Raw genomic sequence first — 25,681 nt, 5'->3', positions numbered from 1 at the left:
CAGGAGCAAGTCCTACAGTTAATTGGTTGAACTGGAGGCAGCTGTGCGGAAGCTGTTTACTTCTCTCCCAGCGCCATATTGTGGGAGAGCAGATGCATAGAATAAGTCTTAATTCCAGTAACAGTCTAGTCCGAGCTGCTCCCCACAGATCCCCCTTTTATTTTTTTGGCGTTGATACGCGCCTGTCTTCGGTGTCCCGCAGCACACACTCTGCTCTACTTGCTCGAGTTGCCACAGGCTCTTACAAGTCCTATCCATCAGGCAAACCGAATCCGGGTCCTCTCTTCGCCATGTTGTGAGGAGGTTTTTAGGCGCTGATGCATGCCTGTGTTCGGTGCCCTGCAGCGCTACTCTGCTCTGCTAGAACTGCCTGCAGGTGTTTACAAAACCTATCAGGCAAACCGAATCCAAGCCTTCTCATTGCCTTATTGTGGGGGAGACTTATTAGTGTTGGTTCGTGCCTATCTTCGGTGACCTGCAGCTCATACTCTGGTCGAGCTTTGCTGGCGCTTACCGCCTTAAATCAGGCAGACCGAATCCAAGCCTCCTAATTGTTGCATTGTGGGGAAGCTTTACTGATGTTAATTCGTGCCTGTCTTCGGTGACCTGCGGCTAGCCGCCCAGGTGCTCATCGCCTCACTAATCGGGCAGACCGAATCCAAGCCTTCTAATTGGCATGTTGAGGGGAGGCCTTATTTCTCTCTATTTCTCTATCTCCGGGCATTCCTATTTCTCCCATTTTACTTCTATCTTCCAGCATTCCTATTTCTCTCACTTTACTTCTAAAACTTCTGTTTCTCTTATCCCCGCAGCTTCCCGCTCTCATTCTTATCCCCGCGGCTTCCCGGCTGCGCCCGCCCCGAGGCTGCTTCTCGGCGGCTTCCCGGCTGAGCCGCTTCAGCCGCGCCTCTCTCATCTGCGCAGCTTCCCGCTTTGCGCGGCTTCCCGGCGCCTCGCCCCGCCGGCGGGTTCCCGGCTCTGCGCGCACGCTCCGCGGTCTCCACGCACTTCGCCGCCCGCACCATGGCCTCGCGCCAACGCCCCGTGCTCTCTCTGCACGCAGCGGCTTTCGCGAATGTTTCCGCCACCACCGGCATTCAGTCCAAGTTCCCCGGACTACCTGGCGAATCCTGGCGGCCCACGTCTCTGCCTCTGGTTCCAGATCTTCGCCTCTTGCTCCCCGGGGTGACTTGAAGAATTCCAAGATGGCTTGGCCTGCACTCGCGGCTTCATCCTCCCTAACATTTCTCTCTACCCGGTATGGTTTCCTTAAGTTTTCTTCCAACAATATTCTCTCATTTCTCCTGGCTTCTCCCCACAGTCCGTATCCGAGTCCAAGCCTCCTCCAGGTTTCACTTTCGCTTTCAGTCTCCTAGCTTCCCCGCCATAGTCCGCATCCGAGTCTATGAAAGCTTTCACTTTCGCTTTCAATCCTAACTTCTTTCCCACAGTCCATATCCGAGTCTATGCCTAGGCTTTCAATAGCTTCTTCCGGCACCTAGGCTCTTTGCTAGTCTCTCTCTCCGGTATTTTCCTGCTTCTTCCCGTTTCTTCCCTCCTAAGTTTCCTATCCGTCCTAGGTTTCCTAATCCGAGCTAGGTTTCCTATCCGAGTCACGGCACCCATTATGTCGCTCCCCTCTTCGTGGAGGAACGACACAGGACCCTGCGCTGTTCTTTCGTCTGCTCGGCCCTCCCCGGGTTTGCTGCTGGTTCTTCCCGGGTTGGCTACTATCCCTTCCACTTCGTGGTAAGGGCAGTTCCCCCTGGCCGCATTCCCCACTTCCGCAGGGGAGGGCACACCGCCGGCCGGGTCTCTCGGGGCTGCACAGGTGTTCCCCTTAGATGTTCCCCATAGATGTTCCCGGTGCATGCCGTCTCTCTCCTCCTTTATAGTCCTCCTCCGCCAATCCCAACTCGGCTGCCCACACGCCGAGTACGCTGCTCTCCATCAGGAGCAAGTCCTACAGTTAATTGGTTGAACTGGAGGCAGCTGTGCGGAAGCTGTTTACTTCTCTCCCAGCGCCATATTGTGGGAGAGCAGATGCATAGAATAAGTCTTAATTCCAGTAACAGTCTAGTCCGAGCTGCTCCCCACAGTCTCCACGCCAAAAACATTAAAGGAAGCACAGTGGCTGTGAGCAGACTCGTGGGGCCCATGATCCCTTTTGGTTGGTGCTCACAGTTTGGGCTGCAACAACACCGTCCAAATCTGAGCTGTGCCACTGTCTGGGTTCTTTCTGGGTTAAGAGTTGCTGTAAGTTGGATTTTCTCTTTTTTCAATTCTTGAACTCTCTATGCCCCGCGTTTGTGGCCAGAGAGCAGGATTTACCACGACTGCGTATGATATGGTCATATGTCAAAGAACCCCTCCCCTGCTGAGTGCATAACCTACTGCCCAGTCTGAACATGCTCAGGAAGTATCCTCAAATGCAAAGCGCCCACCCTCCGGGGACTTTGCCTGCCTCTTGATCTTATAATGGTAAGGTCATCATGGTTTTTCTGGTTGAGATATTTCAGTTGTCAGTGAGACACTTTTAGACACAGCAACAGCACTCTTTTTATGAGTTCACATTCAGCAGGGTGTTGTGAAACAGCAGGACCTAATGCTGAAAAACCTAATATGAGGAAACCTGAATTCTATGCCATCCCCCACTTCACCTCAGTGTTTATGCTACTAGTTCATTATCAAAGGATAATTCAATAAAGTGCAAAGATCTTAAGTATACAGCTGGATGGATTCTGGCAAATGGAACCAGCACCTAGATGTAATAAATGTGAGAACAAGTTCATCACTCCAGGAAGGTCAGTCAGCCCTTCCAGTCAATGCCATTCGCCTGCCCTTTACTTTAGCAGACTCTGCTTTCTATCATCGCCCTCACAGCAATGTCACTTTTGGAAGTTCATATAAACAAATACATTTTTGTATCTTTCATTTTGTGCAACATACAGTTTTTGAGGTGCCTCCATGTCATGCCTTGTCTTCTGTTGGTGCTATTGATGGTGTTATTCCGGATGTGAACATGGCACCACGGATGGACAATTGGGTTATTCCTACTCTTGGCTGTAAACTTTGTTGTGAACCTCTGTGATGCCAGAGTCGCAGGTGGATGTTTAAGCATCCGATTCTTTTTATTTTTTTAATTACCAGTTGCCCCCTTGGGCTTCCTAGAAAGCACGGGGAAAGCTCCAGCCCAGCAAGGTCAAGCGCCGCTCAGCCCCCGCCCCCGGGGAGCAGGACCTGCCTCCTCGTGGCCGCGGCGCCGGAGGACTGTTGCCCTTCCCTAGTAAGGTCGCTCCCTGCCCGGACGTCCCCCGCGCTCCCACTGGCCCCGGACGTTCCTGAGGGCGCGGGGGACCCAGGGGAACCTCGAGCGCTGCGCGCGCCGGGAGGGGCCACAAATCCCGGCCTGTGGTCCGCGCACCTGCAGAGCCACAGCCAAGTGCAGCGCGCGCCCCAGCCCTGATGCCGCGACCACGGGGCCCAGATGCCAAGAACTGAGCGAGCTGTAGGTCCGAGTTGAACCTATCTCACACCTCTAGCAGCAGAATCGCTCGCCAAAATGCAGAGACCCAAACCGAGAGGGATTGTGCCCCTCGAAGTCTGCAACTAACCAAGGAGGAAATGCGATTTCCTAACTGAAGAGATGTGGGTTGTGCAGGAGCGGGGTCGAGTTATTGGTGTGAACATACACGCAGTCTCCAAAAAGTTCATGGAAAATTCGTGTTGTAAAAATGCATGGATTTCTGAGCTTTGTGGTTTTTGCACGAAAATACTTTTAACTTTACTTTTCCACGAAGCTTTTGAAGCATCCTCGTATAGAATGATGCAGTTGTCGTCGACTACGGCGCCCGCTGCTCCCCGCGCCGCCTCTTGGCCAAGGTGCAGCTGCAGGCGCTCGCTCGCTCCAGAACTTGCAGCCTCCCGGAGCTCCGCCGCCTGGGCGGGGGCTGGGGCGCCCAGTGGGTGGCGTGGGTGCTTCCAATTTGGAGAAAGCAGGGAGGGGACGGACTTCTGAGTAATTTCTCGGAGCGCTGAGAGAAGAAACCGCAGAAGAAAAAGTTGATGAAAATTTCAGTTAGAGAATGAGGAGTTTATCCTATGGGGTAGATAAAGATAAAGCAACTCTACAGGGGTCTAGTGGTTGGGATTTGGTGCTCTCACTGCTGCGGCCCGGGTTCGATTCCTGGTCAGGGAAGTCTTTGTTTGCTGCTATGGTACGTTTTTCTCCGTGTGTTCGTTATCTATCAGCTAGATTCCAGTTGGGAAATGGGATACCAGCGTGGCAGGCTGAGCCTGCTAGGCCACAGCGCTGGTCCCCAGAGGAGGTTTTTAAAAACCGCAGAGGGGCTGTTTAAATCCTTTTAATTTTCACTTCGGTGGGCACTTCTTTTTGACCAGCACATTAGTGGAGGGAATTTTCTACACTGCACCATCAATCTCTCTACAACTTTTTGTCTCTCTTAAGGAAATTAATAATGTAATAAATAACAAAAAATATGACATTTCAAATCAAATACCATTCACACTGATCTCTTTTAAAGCAAAGGGCCAAACTTTGTGCATGCAGTGCCAGTCTGTCATGCAGTGGTGGCTTCTGTACCAGATATACAGTCCTTGACACCTTAAAAGACATAGCTTTTTTTTGCTTTGCTTTGCTTTGCTTTTTGTCCACCAGAGGATAAAAAGGGAGTGAGCACTGTGAATTCATCAAACACAGTCCTAAGAACGCTGCTCGGCAAGCGAGCTGCTGGGCTTGGTGAGGTTTATCCGTCTCCTCCTAGCAGAGATCTGAGAACACGGCAGTCAGAGCTCGTGAGAGTTCAGATTCCACCACGGTTTGTACAGTGAACCTTAGGCATCGCAGGCTGTAGGCACTCATTCCAGATTTCAACCCTCCATTGTGGCAAATGTTAAGGGAATTGGCCCCTTTAGCGCGTTTTATATATGACAATGCCCTGAACCCAGGATCCCTTCTGATACCTCAAGCGTTTAACTCTTCAGTTGCAATCACACATTTCCCAGCTACACATTAAATGGGCTCAGAGGCCTCACTCGTGGCCTAAACCCTTTCCCACCAGTTGTAGCCAGGCTCTGCCATTTGACGTCACTCTGTCTCACACAGAGCGGACACAGGCCAGGGAGCTTAACGTGCCCTTGAGGAGTGGCAGCATCAGCTGCTGGGTGGTCACTTGATGGCCTTGCTGGGAGCCCAGGTTGGGCAGGGGTGTGTGGGCAGGCATGGGGTCAGCTGGAGCAGCCCGGGGGCTTCTTTCCTTAAAGTGCCTGAGTTCTGATGAGAGAAAGGGGAGGGGTGGAGACCCAAACTGGGGGCCGCTCAGCAAGGAGCACAGCTGTACAACTGCCCTTGGCTTCAAGAGGCCAGCTGTTGCTGTGGATTTGTTCTGAGAGGAGGAGCACAGTGGGGGCAAGAGGGGCGGAGTCACCACACAAACCCCAGGAACTGGGTGAAAACAGGCCACAGGCAAGCAGCTTGCAGACTCATTCATTTCATTTGGTACAGAAGCTTACATAACCAAGACAGCCAATCCGGTCAAGGGGAGGTTTACGCCCTAACCAATCATAGCCTGTTGCCAGGCAGTTTCCAAAGCCATCCAATCACAGCCTGTTGCCAGGCAGGCTCCGTTGCCAGCAGCCATCTTGGCATGGCCTTCTCATTCCACCACAGCCAGCTACTCAGTTTCAACAAAATTTTAGCAACTGCTAAAGCACCATTGTCTGATTTCAATCCTCATGTGTCACCTTTTATCCTCCAAGTGTGCAGGACGACAATAAAACCCCTACTCCCTGCACCCTCCACCACTGAGGGGTGACCATATGGAACCGAACCTGGAAACCTTTGTCATGTCTCCTAACCTGACCCACACAGTCCCTCGAGTCTCTTCTCTAGGAAGGAATGTTGATGGGACTGCCCTGACACTCAGCACCAAATTCATCCATGGGTCAGGGAATCCCTAAGCCACAGTACAACACTAAGTGCGCCTGTCACACTTCCATGGCCTTGATGGGCAAGGAGCACCAAGGCACTGAGACAGTTCATTACTCATACACATGGCATAAACAAGATGAGCATGTGGTCAGCTCCCCACACCGTAATCCCACAGCAGAACACCAAACTAGAGGCACCAGATGACCGAGTGGCACAAGTGTTGGGTTGTCCTGTCATGAAAGAGCCAATTTGATATTGCAGCAATGCAATTAAAGAGTCTGGAGATGTACCCCAAAGAACCAAGAGGACAGGTGAGAACCTGCCCGTTGGTACCTGCTATAAGCCAAGGCACCTCCTGCAAGAGATCAGTGAGAAATAAATACTCCTCTTACAGCTCCTCACACAAGTGCCCACCTTCTATGATCCAGGGGGTCCCTCTGCCAACATTTGGTCAAGCTATGGTTATGTGCCCATGTGCAGAAGTTCAAGGTCACCAGACCACAAGAGCCATTCCTTTACCTTGAACCTTGGAAAGAGGTGGACATGCACGTTCTTCCCAACAGTTTCTTGAAAATGCGGCCCTCCTGTGATGTTGCCTTGGATGTGGGTGCCTATCCAATTCTGTTGCTTCTGTAACTTACTTCACAGCACTTCCTAGACAAGTTGCAGGTGTTTTCTGGACAGTGAGAGAGAGAGAGACAGAGAGAAAGGTCTTCCTTTGCCATTGGTTCACCCTCAAATGGCCGCCGCGGCCGGCGCACCGCGCTGATCCGATGGCAGGAGCCAGGTGCTTATCCTGGTCTCCCATGGGATGGGATGCAGGGCCCAAGCACTTGGGCCATCCTCCACTGCACTCCCTGGCCACAGCAGAGAGCTGGCCTGGAAGAGGGGCAACCGGGACAGAATCCGGCGCCCCGACCGGGACTAGAACCCGGTGTGCTGGCGCCGCAAGGCGGAGGATTAGCCTAGTGAGCCGCGGCGCCGGCCTTCTGTATCTTTGAAATCTAATAATGTTACTGTGATGTCATCTTGCCATTGATCGTCTGGGTTGATTTTCCCTAAAACCTAATGGGCTCTGCCTGTGTGCCTCCTCACATAAGAAATCTATCAATTTTGTTTTTAATAAGTCAAATCTCCTAGATTGCTCTTCTAAGCCTGATTCCTGTATAGAGGAAATGTTTTAAAGAATAAGAAAGTATGTGTCACATTACAACTTTTATTCAAGAACTATAAAGATTCCCAAACAAGTTAAAACAAAATAGAAAACAATTCTGATGATTGAAACACAGTATTGCCAGCAGCTAAAGACTTACAACATTGTTAATTTGTAAACAAACTGTAGGAAAGAAACCGCAATTCCGAAAGAAGGAAACCTTTAAACGTGAATAAATGAATGTATTATTTAAAACAAAAAAGTCGGCTTGAATAGAGGCTTAGATTTGATCTATTCGCAGCTAAAAAAAAAAATGGGAAAGAAAATTATTCTTTCTCAAATGCAGTAGCACACACATTACATTTCAATTGGAATCGTTCCCAGGAGGATCCTATGCGCCAAGAGCCATAAAAGCACAGGACAAGCAGTTCCCAGATCACGTAGTTCATGTTTCCTTATTTTTAAAACCTTTTGAGATTCATTGCCAGGAACTCACAATCCTTCCTAGCAGCCGCTGTCCGCCGAGGCCAACAAATCGGCTTCACGGGGTCTGGGGCACAGGCCCCAAGTCCTGGCCGGCTCGCAAGAGGTCCTTCCCAATCCCTGCTTCCCCGTTGGCCTCCGGGACCGTGAGCTGCTGCCCCGCCCCGCGGCTCCTCCCAATCCAGAACCTTCCTTTCTGCGTCTGCGCGGTCCGACCAGCCCACGGAACAGCCAATAGGGGACCTCAGGCTTCTTGGGAGTTTCAGGGATCCGCCCGGGAGTCCAGAAGACGGTTGACAGCGATTCTAGGACCCAACATTCAAAACTGCAGTGGACTCTTAAGTGATTATTGAATGAGTGAGATTATCTTCCATTGCAAGTGGGATGTGTCCTCGGTATAGAGCCGCCTCGACCTAGGTCCCCAACGCTGACCTGAGCAGTGCAGTTTTGCAAAGTATAATCGTAAAAACCCTGGGTAACTCAAGAAATTGAAAAACCAAACTTGCATTGGCCGGGAATCGAACCCGGGTCTCCCGCGTGGGAGGCGAGAATTCTACCACTGAACCACCAATGCACGTGTGTGGCCTGGCTTCTAAAGAAGTATACAGTACAAATACCCCCAAAGATTAAAATTGTTCCACAGGAGATTTTAGGTAGTGCTGACTAAAAGCTCACAAAAACAATCAAACAGAAGTTTTTATAGGAGACTTATACAAAACAAAACTGTAAATATAAAAAATAGCTGATTTTCCAGGCTGTTTCCAGTTTGCAAAAACAGATATCTAAAGTAGAAATCAGAAATGCATTCAGTTCGCTTGCTTCTCACGGTCAAGATCAAATTGTTGCCTTAGAAGGTTCTTAGAAGGTAGGGTTAGGTAAGTAAAATGCTAACCCAGGGAAGAAATTTAAAGCATAAACAGAAAAAAGGAAGTAAACAGAGATAAGGAAGAAACAAATTTTGGTCCATGGAGCTGTACTTTGTAGTTTGTTTTTTTGTGTGTGTGTGTGTACCAGTAATGACGTCTTACAATCATTATAATAATATTGTGTCTGCTTTAGAAGGTGTATAAGATGTTTGAATGGGTATGAGGTGTAAAAAGGTCAATAATGCTTGCACTCAATGTTTGATCATCCGAGAGAACCCAATTTCTCAAGTTCGTGTGCTTTGATTTGTTAGCTACTGAAGAAGCAGACTACTTGAAAGAAATATTGATGAATAAAATTTAGCATATTGATCTTTTGATGTAGTTCATATGTGGAGAGATTTATTTTTATCAGTTTTTCTTGAGAAAATAAAGTGAAGAGGAGGACCTGGTGAGCTGCCCTACGTGTCGGGTTGGGGGGCATGAGGGTTTTCTGAAAAGCAGGAAGCTGAGGTGTAATCGTGCGATGCTTGCTGAGAAGCCAAACAAGGTCCACATTGAGTCAAACACCTGAGCTCAGCAAGGAAGTCCACCTTCACCCTGAGCTTGCACAGCTTGGCTTCTGTCTGCCCCTGTCCAGCACCCAACACACACACCAGCTCTGGCCGGTCCACCCTCAAACACCGTCCATGTGCATCAACAAGATCTGTTTATCCCCACATCTCTTTCTGAACCACAAACCTGGACTTTGTACTCTCAACTTCTAATCCTCAAGTTAATGGCTCACAAGCGTGTCAGAGTCATATCAGTGAGTTCTCTGTCTGCATCACACGCCACCATCCCCACCAACACTCCATGGCCAGACTCAGGCACAGACAGCATCTCCTGAGGACTGGTGCACCGTCCCCAGGGTTTCAATCACTACAACCTGTTCCTACACTTCTCCCCTCCAGCCTTCCTGCTGGCCCAATCAGGCCTTCCTATCTTCTTTAAAGCATGCTTGCAACCTCCTCCAACTATTTATTTCCAGATAGTTAACAATGTTTAAGGATAAGTGTTTGATCCAGCAGTTAAAAAGTTGCTTGGGACATCCACATCCCACATCGGAGTATCTGGGTTTGAGCCTTGGCTCTGCTCACAATTCCAGCCTCCTGAGAGGTAGCAGGTGATGGTTCAAGTTCTTCGGTCCCTGCCACCCACTCGAGAGACCTTGACTGAGTTCCCAGATTCTGGCTCCGACCTCAGCCAGCTCTGGCCCGGTCTTGGCTATTATGGGCATTTAGGGAGTGAATCAGCAGATGGGAGCTGTCTGTTTCTCTGTGTCTCAAAGAAATAAAGCATTTTTTTTTTAATGAGGCCAGCACTTTAAGTGTAGTATTTAAATTTACTGGACTCTCCAGGCCAGTGTTGTGGCACAGTGGATTAAGCTGCCACCTGCAATGCCAACATCCCATGTGAGCAATGGTTAGAGTCCCAGCTGTGCGACTTTGACCCAGCTTCCTGCTTGTGTGCTGGAGAAAGCAACAGGAGATGTCCCAAGGCCTTGGGCCCCTGCTGCCTACATGGGAGACCTGGATGGGGGTTCTAGGCTGCTGGCTTTGGCCTGGGCTTGTTGTGGCTATTTGGGGAGCCTCTCTTTCTGTCTGTCTCTCCCCCCTATCTGTATCTCTGCCTTTCAAATAAGTGATCTTTAAAAATTAAATTGTTGGGCTGTCTACAGAGTCACTGCCATTTCACACTGCACCCTGCCTTCCTTAATACACAGGTACATATTCGAGATGCTCAAGTCGCCAGCAGTTCCTGACAATCAGGAAGTAAGGACAAAAATAAGCCACTTGTTTGATGCAGACAGGGACACATGTGATGCAGACAGGGACACGTGGCCCCCGTACTTTTCAACTTTGCCCCGTTGGTCCCCTGGTGGCTGGGTGAAGGCCAACAATAAGCCCCTAGGGAGTTTTCTCGAGCCAGCATTCTGAGACTAGGTCTTGGAAGAATTTTAGTGGCCAACACTCAGCGGTATTCCAAGAGCACAGAGGCCTCCACACAGGGATTCCTCAGCTCAAAATGTGTAGCTTTCAAGGGAATTAGGCCCTGACTGCTCCCAGACCGATTCCAGACCCTGCTTGATGTACTCAGGACCCGTGGAATCACAGAGACCACAGTGGAAAGAAGGCTAGCGGTGGGGGTGGGGAAAACAGCACCAGGGACTATGAGCTACACAGGACACCTTAACGGAAGAACACTGGCGCTTCAGTAGCAAACCTCTAATCTCTTACCTGAGTTACCCAGGATTGATGGCGAATGACTGCTCTTTGATCGCCTCCAGGGTCACCTTGCTTACTACCTCTGCTAAAGTCTTTATTGCAAAGGCAAGTTTGGCAGGCCTGCGGTCAGCTAAGGAGAAGGGAGAAAGAATAAGCCGGGCAGCGTTTGGAGGACACAGCTTATCCCTGAGGGGTTTGCCCGCACCTTGTCTCGGCAGCCTTGAGTCTGGGTCGGGGCGCTGAGCGCGGAAGGATCAATGCTGCCAATGAGGGGCAGCGAACCCGCCTCCTCCGAGGCGGAAGTGAGTGCCCTGTGTTTCTCTGGCGCGGAGCATTGGGAACTCATCTCCTTGCTAAGCTGCTCTGTGCAACCTTGGCACGGTGACTGTAGCTGTAAGCGCCGTGTCCTCGCATATGGAAAATAACTGCAGTGTGTTTCTGTCTTTGCAAATGAGCTTAGAAAAAAGGCCAGAAGATTTCTATTCCTTATTATGCCAGAGTCAGCTGATTTTCTAGGGTCAGCACGCGTATGGATACACCCCTGTTAGGAGACTTGAGAAACTCAAAGTCTTACCATCTCCCTTAGGTTACCAATCCATAAACTTTTCTTGGTCCTTCTATACAGCACACTGGACCAGAAAGGAGAATAGTGGTATCCCATACAGCCTCACAAATCGTCAAAATGAGATTCTAAGGTATCTTTAGGGACCTAGTATTTAAGAAGTCAATTTTTCTTTAAAGATTTATTTATTTATTTGAGAGGCAGAGTTACCGACAGACAGAGACAGGAAGAGTCAAAGAGAGAGCTCTTCTACCAACTGGTTCACTCCCCCAATGGCTGCAATGGCCAGAGCTGGGCCAGTCTGAAGCCAGGAGCCAGGAGCCAGGAGCTTCTTCTGGGTCTCCCACATGGGTGTAAGGGCCAAAGCACTTGGGTCGTCTTCCAGTGCTTTCCCAGGCCATGAGCAGCAAGCTGGATCAGAAGTGGAGCGGTCAGGATTCAGGGGAGGCTTAACCTACTAAGCCACAGCACTGACCCTTAAGAAGTCAATTTTTCCTTTGAATACTAATTGTTAACTTTTCTTAACAAACTGCCAGGCAACTGCAGGCGATTTCGTGGAAGAGAGAATATTCAGAACTTCTGACTTAGGGGGAGTAGAAGCTGTTCGGGATGCGAGAGAAGCTGAAGCACAGAGGGAGCCCTGGGAGTGCCCCAGGCAGTAGGGAGGCCGTGGGGTTTCATTCTGCTCAGAGCTGACTCTGTAACTGCTGGGCCACAGCGGTCACGTTCACAAACGTGGCCACGTTGAAGCGGAGACTGTGTCCCCTTATCTCCAGCCACTTTGTCCAAATCTGCTCGCTCCAGAAGGCTGAGGGTGCAACAGGAAGACCTTTGCGCCTATGGCGTTTGCATGGGAAACACAGGAATTGAGGTGATGTGGAAACACAGAAGCCAGAGAAATGGTTGTTACCTTCTTGGGGTTCTGGGCAGACGAAGTCAAGAGGGAGGGAGGCCTGTGTTTGATGTCTAGCGGGGTGGTCGAAACCCTTCATTCTGTCCTAATAGATCCTCCTGTTGACTGTTGATAAGGAAGGCAATTGGCAACTGAGAACTCACACGTGGGGGTGCTTCAAAGGTTCATGGGGGAAATGGAATTAAAAGAGAAGCTTATTTTGGTGCACAAAATTTTTTCGAAATCCTGGGGCCCACATTGTTGCAAGTGGTTAAGCCACCACTTGCAGCACTAGCATCCCATCTTAGAGTGCTGGCTCAGGTCCCTGCTGCTCCACATTGGGTCCTGCTCTCGGCTACAGCACCAGGGAGGGCAGCAGACGATGCCCCCAAGTGTTGGGACCCTGCCACCCATGTGGGAGTCCAGGATGGATTTCCTGGCTCCTGGCTGTTGTGGCCATTTGGGGAATGAACCATCAGATGGAAGATCTCTCTCTCTCTCTCTGCCTCTCTCTCTCTTTCTTCCTCTCTCTTCCTCTCTCTTTCTCTTCCTTCTTTCAATAAATAAATAATTATTAAATTTTTCAGAATCCTTGCATATTTTTTCACAAAAGAAGAAATGGAAACAAAAAGGCAAATCAGAATCATGTTAGCTAGATGAGCTATAATGCATTTTATAGTAATCCGTAGCTCAGCTCTCTTCGTGTTCCAACTATGTGTAAGAGCAAGAGCACAAGAATGGCACGCATTGGTGGTCACGGCATGCAGCTGCAAGTTGACAGCTGACCACAAGGGGGAGCTTGTAGACTTACATAGTAGCTGCAGGAGCTCCGTCAGCTGGCCTGCTGTCCTTGCAATGATGATGCCCTGCAGCTGGTGCCCAGAGAGCATGACCTTCGGTGAGCCTCGGGCAAGGAAGCATCTACTGCACCCTAGGAAGCAGTGGTCCTTGTGGTTCAAGTGAGTGGTGACTCCACTGTTTGCCTCTCCCTTTGGGTAGATAGCGTTCAATGTGGAAATGTAGCGCACCCCTTTTACATCAACAATCAAGTTTTTTAGCTGTTACATGGTAGTCTTCCATTTTCCACGAGGCATTCTTCACTTTTCCACGTGATTCATAACCACACACACCTGCCGCGTATAAACCTGATTCAATGCGTGTACCCACTGTGTGAGACAGTATAGCACCCTTAACCAAACTCTACCTACAAGAGACAGGTCACATGGAATTCATCAGCAGGTTGCCTCAAGTGTCTTCAAGTGAGAAGAGCAGGGATTTAAATAACCCAAGCTGGTCTGTCCCAGAAAAGTGGCTGTGCTGTCAAAGTGACTCGGAAGCATCAAAGCTCAGGGTGAGAATGGTGAACTTCGGCTTTAAGGAAGTGAGAGAAATTCTCCATCAGTTTTCATCCTAGAGCTACTTTGGTGGTTCTGATCTCACAGTGAGATAATCCTGGGATTATTTTACAAAGGACCCGAGAAATATAATACCTGGCAACCCTGGCCATCAGCTAGCCCAAATAACCGGTCAATGCATTATGGAGGTATTTTAAAAAGTTCAGGGAAAATTGAATTAAAAGATAAATTCAGTGAGGTCATGTGACACCATTGTTAAGCTGCCGCTTGGGACATCTGTATCCCATAATGGAGTGCTAGGGTTTGAGTCCCATGAGCATTTACCATCCAGCTTCCTGCTCATGCACACCCTGAGTGGCAGCAGAAGATGGCTCAAGTACATGGGTCCCTGACACCCACACGGGAGGCCAGGAGTGAGTTCCTGGTTATTGGCTGTGGCCTCTCCCAGCTCTAGCTTGTTTGAGGATTTGGGGAGTGAACCAGCAAATGGAAGGTCTCTCTCTCTCTCTCTCTCTCTCACTGTCTTTCCCACATTCCTGCTCTGCTTTTTGAATAAATGAAAATAAATACAGAAATTTTAAAAAAATGTATTTTGGGGAAAAAATTGAAATCCAAGCATAAAAGACATCATAAAAATAATAGAAAATGCATATTATGAAAATACTATACATGATTTTAAAACTGTTTTGCACCAAAATAAACTCATCTTTTAATTCTATTATTGCATAAACTTTTTGCAGTATCTTCCTATCTAATGTGGAATCCGGAAACAGTCATTGCCATTGTTTCCTATGTGCATGGCTGTCACATTTCCTGCTTCAAAATGATATGCGTAAATTTTGGCTTGGGGCCACGTTCCCAATTTTTAGGTGGCAAGTAGTCTTCAGAGCAATCAAACTTAATAAAATACTTAGACATTGTGCTGTAGTGGAAACCATAACTTCCTAAGGAAAAAGAGTCCAATCTAGGACTTACAGATGGAGGACAGAGGAAGATCCCTCAGGCAGTGAAGTATATGGACTGGGAATCAGAAAAGGCGGGATAGTTCCCTAGGACACCAGGAATGGATACAAAGAGCAATAGAAATTATGCAAGCCACCTCTCATAGCAGTGCAGGAGGGAATCTTTGCCTTACCTAACACAGAGCCTCAAGCAATGGGGCCACCAAAATGAGAAATAAATTATAGTCCTTTTCAGTTCTTTTCTCACTTAGAATCTCCTGAAATTATGAAAACATCTCAGATTCTTTTCTTTTTCTTATATAGTGTTCAGTATTAACAAATTTCTTTTGATCCATCTTCAAGTTCATTTCTTAGGCTAAAACTTGTGAAATAGTGACAGTTTCATAGGATTCACCCTACTCTATCAACCTATTGGTCAAAGTTCAAATTTGTTTATATTAGCTAAAAACACTTTTCCCAAAGGGTTTGCCAATTTATTTCTATTAATAGTGTATGAAATTATCCATCTTCTTTCATTTTTTCCAACTTTATATTATCTGTATATATTATATTATTGATTCTGTTCACTTTCCTTATAGCATTTACTACTACTTGATATGTTTATTTAAATTTTATATGTTAACTTTTTAATCTGTTAATGTTTTTAATTTCCCACCAACAAGTACCCATGAGAGTATGAACTGGAATCACCCTCACCATGGCTGGAACATAAGATGCACTTGATATGCATTAATTGAAAGAATGAAACTTGATTTCAAGCGAAGACACCGTAGAGAAGGGTGTGTGAGGAGGGGTGCAACGGGAGGTGTCCGGGCGCACTCACCCTCTCTGGTCTGCTGTTGATGCGAGAGTGAGGACTCTGCACGTCTCCGCTGGTTTTCTCGCTGTGTACGAGCTTCTTCCACAAAGGGTGTTAGAAAGAGAGGAGAGGCTGGAGGGGAGGCACGAGACTTGCTGCTTTGCTTGTCTTCGTGTCCCTGGCAGCACCACGCCAGCAGTGGTCGTTCGCTCTGGTGGCAGAGGTTTCTAATTGCTTTTCTTTTATATGGCGCCCCCTCGTGGTTCCCAGCAGAGCTCGTGGGCACAGCCTCTTGGGGTCCTAATGACACAGGTCCTAATGCTAGGTCCTAATGACACAGGACTCTTCCCCAGTGACCTGACCTGCCTGCCGCTAGCCGGGGGCTAGCACGTGAAACAGCTCTGGGCTGCCCGCCGCGTTGAGATGAACGCCAACAGCGGGCTTGGTCTAGGTGCGCCTCGCCAAGGGGATGGCCCCGGTGCGGCGTCTGTGCAATCTGCCCTGCATGCTCCCCTCTCAATGCCCTACGGAGTCTTCTCGCATTTAGCTTTTACCTGCAAGCGTCTGAAGGAAAGGAAACCATTCGTCACATTGAAGTCTGATAGTGAATGCCCTCCTGATACCGAATCTTCACCACCTTTAAAAAAAGAGCCCCTCTCACCTCCGTGCATTGGTCACCCTCCACAACTCAGTCTTCTCTTCCTCCTTTGGTGGATACAATGCATCCTCATATGTGGAAACCACAGCTACCTATTTCATTTTTGTTTATTATTTATTATTTTAAGATTTATTTATTTATTTATTTATTTGAAAGGCAGAGTTATATACAGAGAGAGAGAGAGAGTCAGAGACACAGAGATCTTTCATGCACTGGTTCCACATATGGCTGCAATGGCTGGAACTGGGCCCATCTATAGCTTGGAACCAGGAAAAATTTCTGGGGCTCCCACGTGGGTGCAGGGACCCAAGCACTTGGGCCGTCTTCTACTGCTTTCCCAGACACATTAGCAGGGAGTTGGAATGGCAGTAGAGTAGCAGGGTTTCAAATTGGTGTCCATATGGGATGCCGGTGTCACAGGTGGTGGTGTTACTAGGTACGCCATAGCGCTGGCCCCTGTTTATTATTTATTTAAGTTTAGTTTATTTAATCTATATGCTTCCCATCTGTTAGGTATGTTGGGTTCATTGTTACAATTAAAATAATGGAAAGTATTTTTTGTAGCTTTTCACTCAGTGATCAAGTTTTTAAATACAAATTAAAGTCATTCAGCAAATATTTGTGTACAAGACACATAGATGCAGAAAGTTAAAGCAGAATCTAGTCAGTTTCACACATCTAATTTTGACAGAAACCATCATCTGGAAACACAATGACTAAGAGAAGAGAAAAATGCGACTCAGCCATGTGTTTATTCGTTTAGGGGTTTGTTTTAAAGTATTTATTGGTGATGAGGTGTCTTTCTAAAGCAAAACACAAATAAAGCAAGAGCAGTGTTTTCCTAAAAAGCGCTCACTCTCCAATTAGGAAGGTAAAACAGATCATGTTGTGTTAGGCTGCTTTTCATTACTATAACAAAATCCTTCAGGCTGCTTTACAAAGAAGGCAAAGGTGCAAGGAGGGTCCACGTATGACACGGGCTCAAGTGAGGGATCCCTTGCTATGTCACATCAGGGCAGAGTGTATGTGAACTGTCTGCCTGTTCCTTCTCCCTCTCCTTATAAAGTCATCATGACTCAACAGGGGGCTCCATCCAAACGACCCACTAATGGCCCAATTCCATGCAAGCACATCCCAAAGACCCCACATCTAAGTTTCCACCCTCTTACTACTTTTTTTTAAAAGCTTTATTTATATATTGGAAAGGCAGAGTTACAGAGAGAGAGAAAGAGAGTGGGGGGGGGGGTCTTCCATCTGCTGATTCACTCCCCAATTGGCCACAAAAGGCAGGAGCTACACCAATCTGAAGCCAGGAGCCAGGAGCTTCTTATAGGTCTCCCACATGGGTGCAGGGGCCCAAGGTCTTGGGCCATCTTCTACTGTTTTCCCAGGCTATAGCAGAGAGCTGGATCAGAAGTGAGGCAGCTAGGACTCGAACCAGCACCCATATGGGATGGCAGCACTGCAGGCAGCAGCTTTACCTGCTATGCCACAGCACCAGCCGGCCCCTCATCCTGCTGTTAATATAGGACTTAGGGGACTAAACTCCTGCATAAATTTGGGGGGACAACCATATTCAAATCATAGAAACATGTATAACACATGAGCTACAATAGAGAAGGCATGATAGGGTACACCACACTCTGTGTAAATAGGAGAATAACATAAAAAGGATTGGCCAGGCTAGGCTGAAAAAAATAAAGAGTTCCTCTTGAGCAAGATTCTGAAGAAATTTATGAAAATTGTGGGGAACAACTGGGAGCAACTTGGACTAGACTAAGTTACTGGAATTAAGACTTATTCTATGCATCTGCCGTCCCACAATATGGCGCTGAGAAGGGAGGAAACAGCTTCTACACAGCTGCCTCCAGTTCAACCAATAAACAGCAGGACCTGCTCCTGATTGGAGGAGAGCAACGTACTCGGCATGTGGGTAGCAGAGTTGGGATTGGTGGAAGAGGACTATAAAGGAGGAGAGAGACAACATGCACCAGGAACATCTATCTGAAGGAACACCTGTGCAGCCCCCGAGAGAGCCGGCCGGTGGTGTGCCACTCCCCTGAGGAAGTGGGGAAAGTGGCAGGGGGCCCGCCCCTCCATGGAGGTGGTGGGACGGTAGCCAACCCGGGAAGAACCAGCAGCAAACCCGGGGAGGGCCGAGCAGACGAAAGAACAACGCAGGGTCCTGTGTCGTTCCTCCATGAAGAGGGGGAGCGACATAATGGTGCCGTGACTTGGATATGAAGCCTAGGCAGGGTTTAGTGTCGTTCCTCCATGAAGAGGGGGAGCGACAAAAATGAGTTCACCAAGGAAACAGAAGCATATGAGGAAAGTGAGCAAGATTACCCAGTTCCGTCTCCCAATATCTCTCCATCACCTCCCTCCATCTCTCCTAATCAACCCACAGAAATTGTTCTGATTGTTGAATTTTTATCTAAACTTGAAAGGGGATTGAGAGGAAGGGAATTATTTCTTTTTCAGTTAGGATCCATCCTAGCAGTGATTATTTGTATTGAAACAAGTACATTTGCCTAAAGAGGAAGCTTGCAAATTACTGAGGTGAGGTCAGAAGGGGACTAGAGAGTGGAGAGTGCAAGTGTATGTGAGAGAAATCACCCTTGAACTCACTGGCTTAGGCAGTCAAGGGCCCCACGCATCTGCCGTGCAGAAAATGGCCTTTCCCCAGGGTGAGTTTTCGGAATTGAACCAACTGCAAGCTATCTGAGGTAGGAACATACTATTTCTGAACAATGCATGGAGAATAATAATACAAACCTGGGAAGCCCTTGCACTCCTACACATCTTGTCTCTGTTGTTTAGTTTGGCACCATAGATGAAGGTTCTTGAAGTTGTAGACATAGAACTGAAGACTGGGCCATGGCGAGGACAGTGATGTCTCAAAGGTCAAAAGAACCAAGGCCTGGGACCAGCAGTGGTGTGGATGGGAAGGAATAGGTTTGGATTTGGGAGCCACTGCTGTCCTGTCTGGCGTAGCAATGGTCACCCCCTTACTGGGGCTGCTGCTTAGGGATTCTGCTTAAGTCTTTGTGACTCAGGAGTGGGCACAAACCCAGCCACACCCTGCCTTCCAGGAAAGCCCCTTGACAGCATGCCGTGACTCCACCCTTGCATTGTGGCTGTGTGTAGCATTTTGGAATCAGGAGAGAAGGGAGAACAGGAGACCTGAACTGAAATACTGTGTCTTGAAAGGCTCTTTATTGAGTGCTGCACCAGGATCTTAAATCATATTCTTTATTTTTAAAGATTCATTTATTTTATTTGAAAATCAAAATTACAGAGAGAGAGGGAGACACACACACACACACACACAGAGAGAGAGAGAGAGAGAGAGAGAGAGAGATCTTCCATCTGCTGATTCACTCCCCAAATGGCCACAATGGCTAGGGCTGGACCAAGTCAAAGCCAGGAGCCAGGAGCTTCTTCTGGGTCTCCCACATGCGTGTAGGGGCCCAAGTACTTGGGCCATCTTCCACTACTTTCCCAGGCACATTAGCAGGGAGCTGAATCAGAAGTGGAGCAGCTGGGACTTGAGCCAGTACCCAAATGGGATGCCAGCACTGCAGACAGCAGTTTAACCTGCTGGGCCACAATGCCAGCCCTAAATTATATTTGTAAAAAGAAACATCTCCCCTGTCCCTTTTGACTGCAAGAAGCCTGTGTGTGCTTTCTGAAAAATCAAAAGCAGACATAAAACATCTACCCCTACCAAGTACTAAACCACAATGAAGATGCAAAGGGTTTATTTCTTGACTTTCTCCACACCCCTACTACAGAGGACCAGTCTTCTCCCAGGGGGGCCTGGCTTTGACCATATCTCATTAGTCCCCTCTCTTTCTACGTGATAAAGCTGCCAAGAGCCTGAGAAAACACTGCTGAGTGACAGTGCAGAGATAAGCATACTCAGTGTCAATTAGCAATAATCCTGCTTTCGTTAAATCTTACAATCATCACTCCTCACAAAACCAGGCTTGGAACCACTTTGTAACTCTCTACACCGTTTATTAACTTTTTGTCTTTATTAACCATGAGGCTATTACTTGACCTCTGTTAGCTTTATTTATCTCATGTGCAAAAGAGGCTGTAGCTAAATGTTCTTTTGGTTTTTAAACAATATATGAGAGGCAGTGCATACTTCCATCTGCTGGTTTACTGCCCAAATGCTCACAAGAACCAGAACTGGGCTGAGCTAAAGCCAGGATCTGGGAACTCAGTCCAGATCTCCCACACCAGTGGCAGGAATGGATTACTTGAGCCATCACTGCTGGCTCCCAGGGTCTGCATCAGCAGGAAGCTGGTGTCTGGAGCTGGAGACTTACCTGCCAGGCTAACCCCATGCCCTAGTGGATGTTCTTAGCTCAGCAAAATGTTAGAGTGTTCAAGCCTCATTTTGATGGAAGTATTTATTTTCATTTCTGTTACTTTGCCTTTCCAAATAGTTTAGTTTTCACTTCCAGCTGAGAATTGGCACAGAGGCTGTGGGAGGAAGAGGAACCAAGTTTCGGTGGCATGGAGCAAACTCTGAGTAAGGGTGAGCCTTCCGCTAGCGATTGGCTAAAGCCCTGATAAACACAGTCCCTGTGCAGAAATTGTCACGCATAAATAAGGGTGACTGTGTGCACACCTTCTGATGAGATGAGACAAAAGGATGAGACACTGTCTTGCCAAGCCCATCAATCCACCTCCAGCCCCGCTTACCAGCAATGTGAGCCAAGGGCTCACCAAAGTTCAGAGACATCGCTCCGACCACCACAGACCTCAGTCACCGAGTGAGAGTAACTGACTGCCCGGCTTGTGTGCCCGAAGACGCAGGCAGTGGCGTTGGAGTGCAAGCATCTAGCTGAAGCGATACTGCACTGTAAGTCACACTCAGTCAACTGCACTTATAATGGAGTTCCTTGCCGCTCTCCAATCTGCCTCCTCCCATAGCTGTTATAAGAAAAAAAAAAATCAGCACCTTTATTCATTCATTAATCCCTAAGAATATTAAGGAATAGAATTTCATCAGCGGGCAGAGAGGGAGAGAGAGAGAGAGAAAGAGAGTGAGAGAGAGAGATCTTCCATCTGGTGGTACACTCCCCAGATGGCAGCAACGGCCAGGAATAGCCAGGCTGGCCAGGCAGGAGCCAGGAGCTTCGTGTGGGTCTCCCCCGTGTGTGGGAGGGGCCCAAGCACTTGGGCTATCTTCTGCTGCTTTCCCAGGCGTGTTAGCAGGGAGCTGGATTCAAAGTGGAGCAGCATGACAAGAGCCTTGGGTGATCACTGATGTCATCAATAAGAGTGTTAATTGTTATCTCAACAATAGGAGTCACTGTGCACTTGCTCCCCATGCAGGTCCTCTGTCCTTAATGTGTTGTACTATGAGAACAGTAAAACTAATCTTCAAACAGTACTTTATATGTTGTGTGTCTGTGTGGGTGCAAACTGTTGAAATCTTTACTTAGTATAGAGTTGATCTTCTGTATATAAAGATAATTAGGCTGGCTCCATGACTCACTTGGCTAATCTTCCACCTGCGGTGCCGGCACCCCGGGTTCTAGTCCCAGTTAGGGGCGCTGGGTACTAGTCCCAGTTGCTCCTCTTCCAGTCCAGCTCTCTGCTGTGGCCCAGGAGAGCAGTGGAGGATGGCCCAAGTGCTTGGGTTCCTGCACCCACATGGGAGACTGGGAGGAGGCACCCGGCTCCTGGCTTCGTATCGGCGCGGTGCGCCGGCCATGGCAGCCATTGGGGGAGTGAAGCAATGAAAGAAAGACCTTTCTCTGTCTCTCTCTCTCATTGTCTAACTCTACCTGTCAAAAAAAAAAAAAGATAATTAAAAATGAATCTTAATGAAGAATGGGATGGGAGAGGGAGTAGGAGGTGGGACAGTTTGGGAGTAGGAGGGTGGGTACGGGGGGAAGAACCGCTATATTCCAAAAGTTGCATCTATGAAATTCATATTTATTAAATAAAAGTGTTCTAAAAACATGATAAAATAATGTTAAGGACTTATTTAAAAAAGAAAGAAAACAAAGTGGAGGGGCTGGGACTAGAACTGGCGTCCATATGGGATTCTGGCATATCAGTTGGTGGCTTAACCTGCTATACTATGATGCTGGCCCCTTGCCTACACTTTCAACCCAGTTTCCTGATAATGCACTTGGGCGGCAGCAGGTGTTGGCCCAAGTACCTGGGTTCCTGCCGCCCACAGGGGAGACCCAGATGGAGTTCCTGGCTCTTGTTTTCATTCTACCCCAGTACCAGGTGTTGCCAGCATTTGGCATCTTAACAAACTGAGAGAAGATCTCTATTTCTGTCTCTTCCTCTCTGTCATGCTGGCTTCAAATAAATAAATCTTCAAAAAAATTTTGAAGAAAACATAAATAGATCTGTCATAGTTAAAAATTTGGTGAAGAATATGGTAAAACAGAACTTCTCCAGAAAATAGTCTATGTTAGCATTCCACAACTTCTGGCTATAATTTCACTGGCCTTGCCTAAAGATGAGTATTGAAAGAATTATCCTCTAAAGAGTTCATCCTGAGCCTGTGGAGCCCTGTGATGCCTCTCGGAGGGAGGAAGGGGGCACAAAAGCTGGGCAAGGCAGGTTCTGAGCCCTTAGGAGATGACTGCTCAGCTCCAGGCTGAAAAGAAAGAGGTTAGGGCAGAAGAAGATGAGGAGCAGGTGCAGATGGAGCTGCAGGTGACCCCCAAAGGAAAAGGCGCCTCTAGGCTCAGGTGAGAGGATGGAGATGAAAACAACCAGCAAAAGCACAAGACATGGAAGGGAACCCCTGCCGGGTAGCACAGACAACCCCAAAGCTCACGGGACAGGATCTGGACACGCCACAAGAGTTTTCAGGGACAGAGAGAAAAGGAACAGAGAAGCAGAAAAGTAAAAAGCGCACTACTTGACCGTGCATTTAGCTGGGAAGACAGAGCAGGCGCAGCTGGCAAGCATCAGGGAGCAGCAGCAGGAGGAGGTGAGGAACAGACGGGAAGAGAGGAAAGTGACAACTGAGAACTTGCCAGGGAAGTGAACACTGTCACCATCCCGGAGCAATTCTAGGCGCGGCCTGGCAGAGGTCGCGCCGCAAGGGGCAGGGGGGACCGCACCTTTGGGACTCTGCCCTGTCCCGCGGCCTGTGCCCTGGCACCCCGGCACCCTGCAGCAGCCCCCGCGGCCCGAGGCCTCCTATTCGCTTGGTACAGAGGTCATTGGGAGGGAGGGAGGGACCTGCAGAGGCTGAGGGGCGGGACAGTTGCCACCTTCGCGACAGAAACAAGCAGCACAGCGCTGCATGTGTAACTATTTGGATATTTTTGCTGTTTCCAAAAATCGGAGCCCTTGTTGGGGGTGCTGGGAGGCGGGGTAAGAAGAGCTTCGGTCGTCTGGGACACGCGCGTCGGTGGGCGGCTGTGCCAGAGGCAGCTGCGAACGCACCTGCGACGCCCCCTGGTCTGTGTCTCCCAGGCGCTCCGGCAGAGAGGAACTGGGACCTGAAGCCTAAGGCCCCGGGGCCCTGAGGCTCTGGCTCATCCTTGGCCGGTCTCCTCCCACCCACGCCTCTCCCCCGCTGTTCCCACCCACCTGGCCAGGGTCAGCGCCCATTAAACCGTCTCCACCAACCACTCCAAGGAGCTCTGCTCTGCAGCACCCAAGACGACATCCTCCATAGATTCGAATTGGCAGATTAACCCTGACATTATTGCAAAAAAAAAAAAAAAATGTTTTTTATTCTGGTGATGATACTATCTTACGTAAAACATGTGTGGTACATTTTTTAGGAAAAACTTTTTTTCTAAGAACTAGTGTGTACAAATACAAAATCATGAGAGGAAAGAAATGGGAAAAAAATGGTAGATAAGTAAAAATTGTTAAAACTTCAGGCAATTTTAGATACTCACAAATAACAGAAACAACATGGATCTGAAGTTATTTGATACAGCTAAACTAACCATTAAAATAAATGGAAACTTGTGTTCTTTTATTAGCAATGAAGAAAGGAAAGATGGGGGGGCGATGCCTGCATCCCATATCAGAGTTCCTGGTTCAAGTCCCAGCTACTCTGCTTCTAATTCAGCTTCCACTAAGGCGCACCCTGGAGGCAGCCAATGATGGCTCGGGGACCTGCATCCCGGTCACCATGTGGGAGCCCCAGATTGAGTGCCCAGCCCCGGCTTCAGCCCAGCCCAGCAGGGCATTTGGAGAGTCAGCCAGCAGATGGAAGCTCCCTCTTTGCCTGTCTTTCTTTTTGTCTGTCTTCCTGCCTTTCAAATAAAATGAAAACAAATAAAAGATTTTTTTAAAAACAAATAGAAAAGTTAAGATTAACAACTCAAGTGTGAGAATTAAGAAATTAGAAAAATGACAGGATAACTCCAAAGACAGGAGAAAGAATAAGATAATAAAGATAAAAGTAAAAATTACTAAAATAGAAGATCCAAGCTACAAAACACAGAAGCTACAAAGTCTAAAATTTCTTCTTTGAAAATCCATAACACTGATGGATTTGAAGGAAAAAAATCATGAGTACAAAATATTAACACACTAAGACCATAATTATTCAATAAATTATGATGGGATTAGATCTGCTGGGAAATTTAAGAGTTTTTAAACAGCAGAAAATTTGTAACTATAATTAGCCACATTAATAAATTTAAGGACAAAATAGTATTATTATCTCAATTTATATAGAAAAAGCATTCAAAAATTTAATATCCATTTATGACTTAGGAAACTAAAAAATAAGATGTTACTTCTCTGAAGAAATAGATCTACCTAAATCTTATAATGAATAATCATATAAGGATTGGAAAGGTAAAAATAAATCTCTAAACATTTGAAAATAATACAAATATCTACAAAGAAAACATAAAAGAATTGGCTAGGGACTGGTGCTGTGGCATAGTGGGTAAAACTGCCACATGTGGCACTGGCATTCCATATGGGCACTGGTTCATGTCCCAGCTGCTCCTCTTCCTATCCAGCTCTCTGCTACAGCTTGGGAAAGCAGCGGAAGATGGCCCAACTCCTTGGGTCTCCAAACCTGTATGGGAGACCTGGAAGAAGCTCCTGGCTCCTGGCTTCAGATCAGCCCAGCTCCAGCTTTTGTGGAAATTTGGGGAGTGAACCAGTGAATGGAAGACCTCTCTCTCTCTCTCTCTCTCTCTCTCTCTGTGTGTGTGTGTGTGTGTTTGTGTCTGTAACTCTGCCTCTCAAATAAGTAAATAAAATCTTTTTTAAAAAAGGGCAAATAAATTTGAAAAAAGAAATGTGGAAGAATTTAGTAACTTACCTGGATACAAAATCAATACTCCCTAAAACAACTGCATTTCCTTTATACTATACCAAACATTTGGAAAAGACAAATTTTAAAATACTATTTGATTAGAAAAAACATACAAACACTTTGTTTTATTTTGCTTCCTTAATTGCACTACACAGATATTTTCCTTTTTCATACTGAAGATTTGTGGCAACCCTGAGTCTGGCAAGTCCTTGGCATCATTCCTCAACCCTGTGCTCCCTAACGTCCCTATGGCCCATTCTGGTCAGCCTGTCAATATTTCAGACTTTTTCATCATCATTATACCTGTTATGGTGATCTCTGCTCAGTCACATCTGGTGTTCCTCTTGTAATTGTTTTGGGGTGTCGCAAACTGCACCCATATAAGATGGCAAGCTGAATCGAAAATGTCTATGTCTGACAGCTCCACCAACCAAATGACCATTCCCCC

General features: G+C 47.6%; 1 protein-coding gene, 1 long non-coding RNA gene and 1 other non-coding gene across 9 annotated transcripts in view; 1 reads left to right on the top strand and 2 right to left on the bottom strand.

Moving 5' to 3' along the window:
• The window catches only part of LOC127493754 (uncharacterized), a 14,198-nt gene extending 6,466 nt beyond the window's left edge, over positions 1–7,732 (bottom strand). The window contains exons 1-3 of the long non-coding RNA XR_007924294.2: positions 7,600–7,732; positions 6,470–6,626; positions 2,950–4,034 (exon numbers count right to left, since the gene is read on the bottom strand). This is a non-coding gene — a long non-coding RNA (uncharacterized lncRNA). The remainder of the gene's footprint in view (positions 1–2,949; positions 4,035–6,469; positions 6,627–7,599) is intronic.
• Positions 1–25,681, top strand: part of FCGR1A (Fc gamma receptor Ia) — an 85,909-nt gene that overhangs the window by 40,955 nt on the left and 19,273 nt on the right. The gene's annotated exons all lie outside the window — the stretch shown is intronic.
• Positions 8,090–8,160, bottom strand: TRNAG-CCC (transfer RNA glycine (anticodon CCC)). Its single transcript has one exon. It is a non-coding gene; the product is annotated as a tRNA-Gly (tRNA).

Source organism: Oryctolagus cuniculus, chromosome 7, assembly GCF_964237555.1.
Source record: "Oryctolagus cuniculus chromosome 7, mOryCun1.1, whole genome shotgun sequence".
In the NCBI taxonomy this organism is placed as follows: domain Eukaryota; kingdom Metazoa; phylum Chordata; class Mammalia; order Lagomorpha; family Leporidae; genus Oryctolagus; species Oryctolagus cuniculus.
Note: the sequence above shows the minus strand (reverse complement) of the source record. Positions and strands in the feature narration are given on the sequence as shown.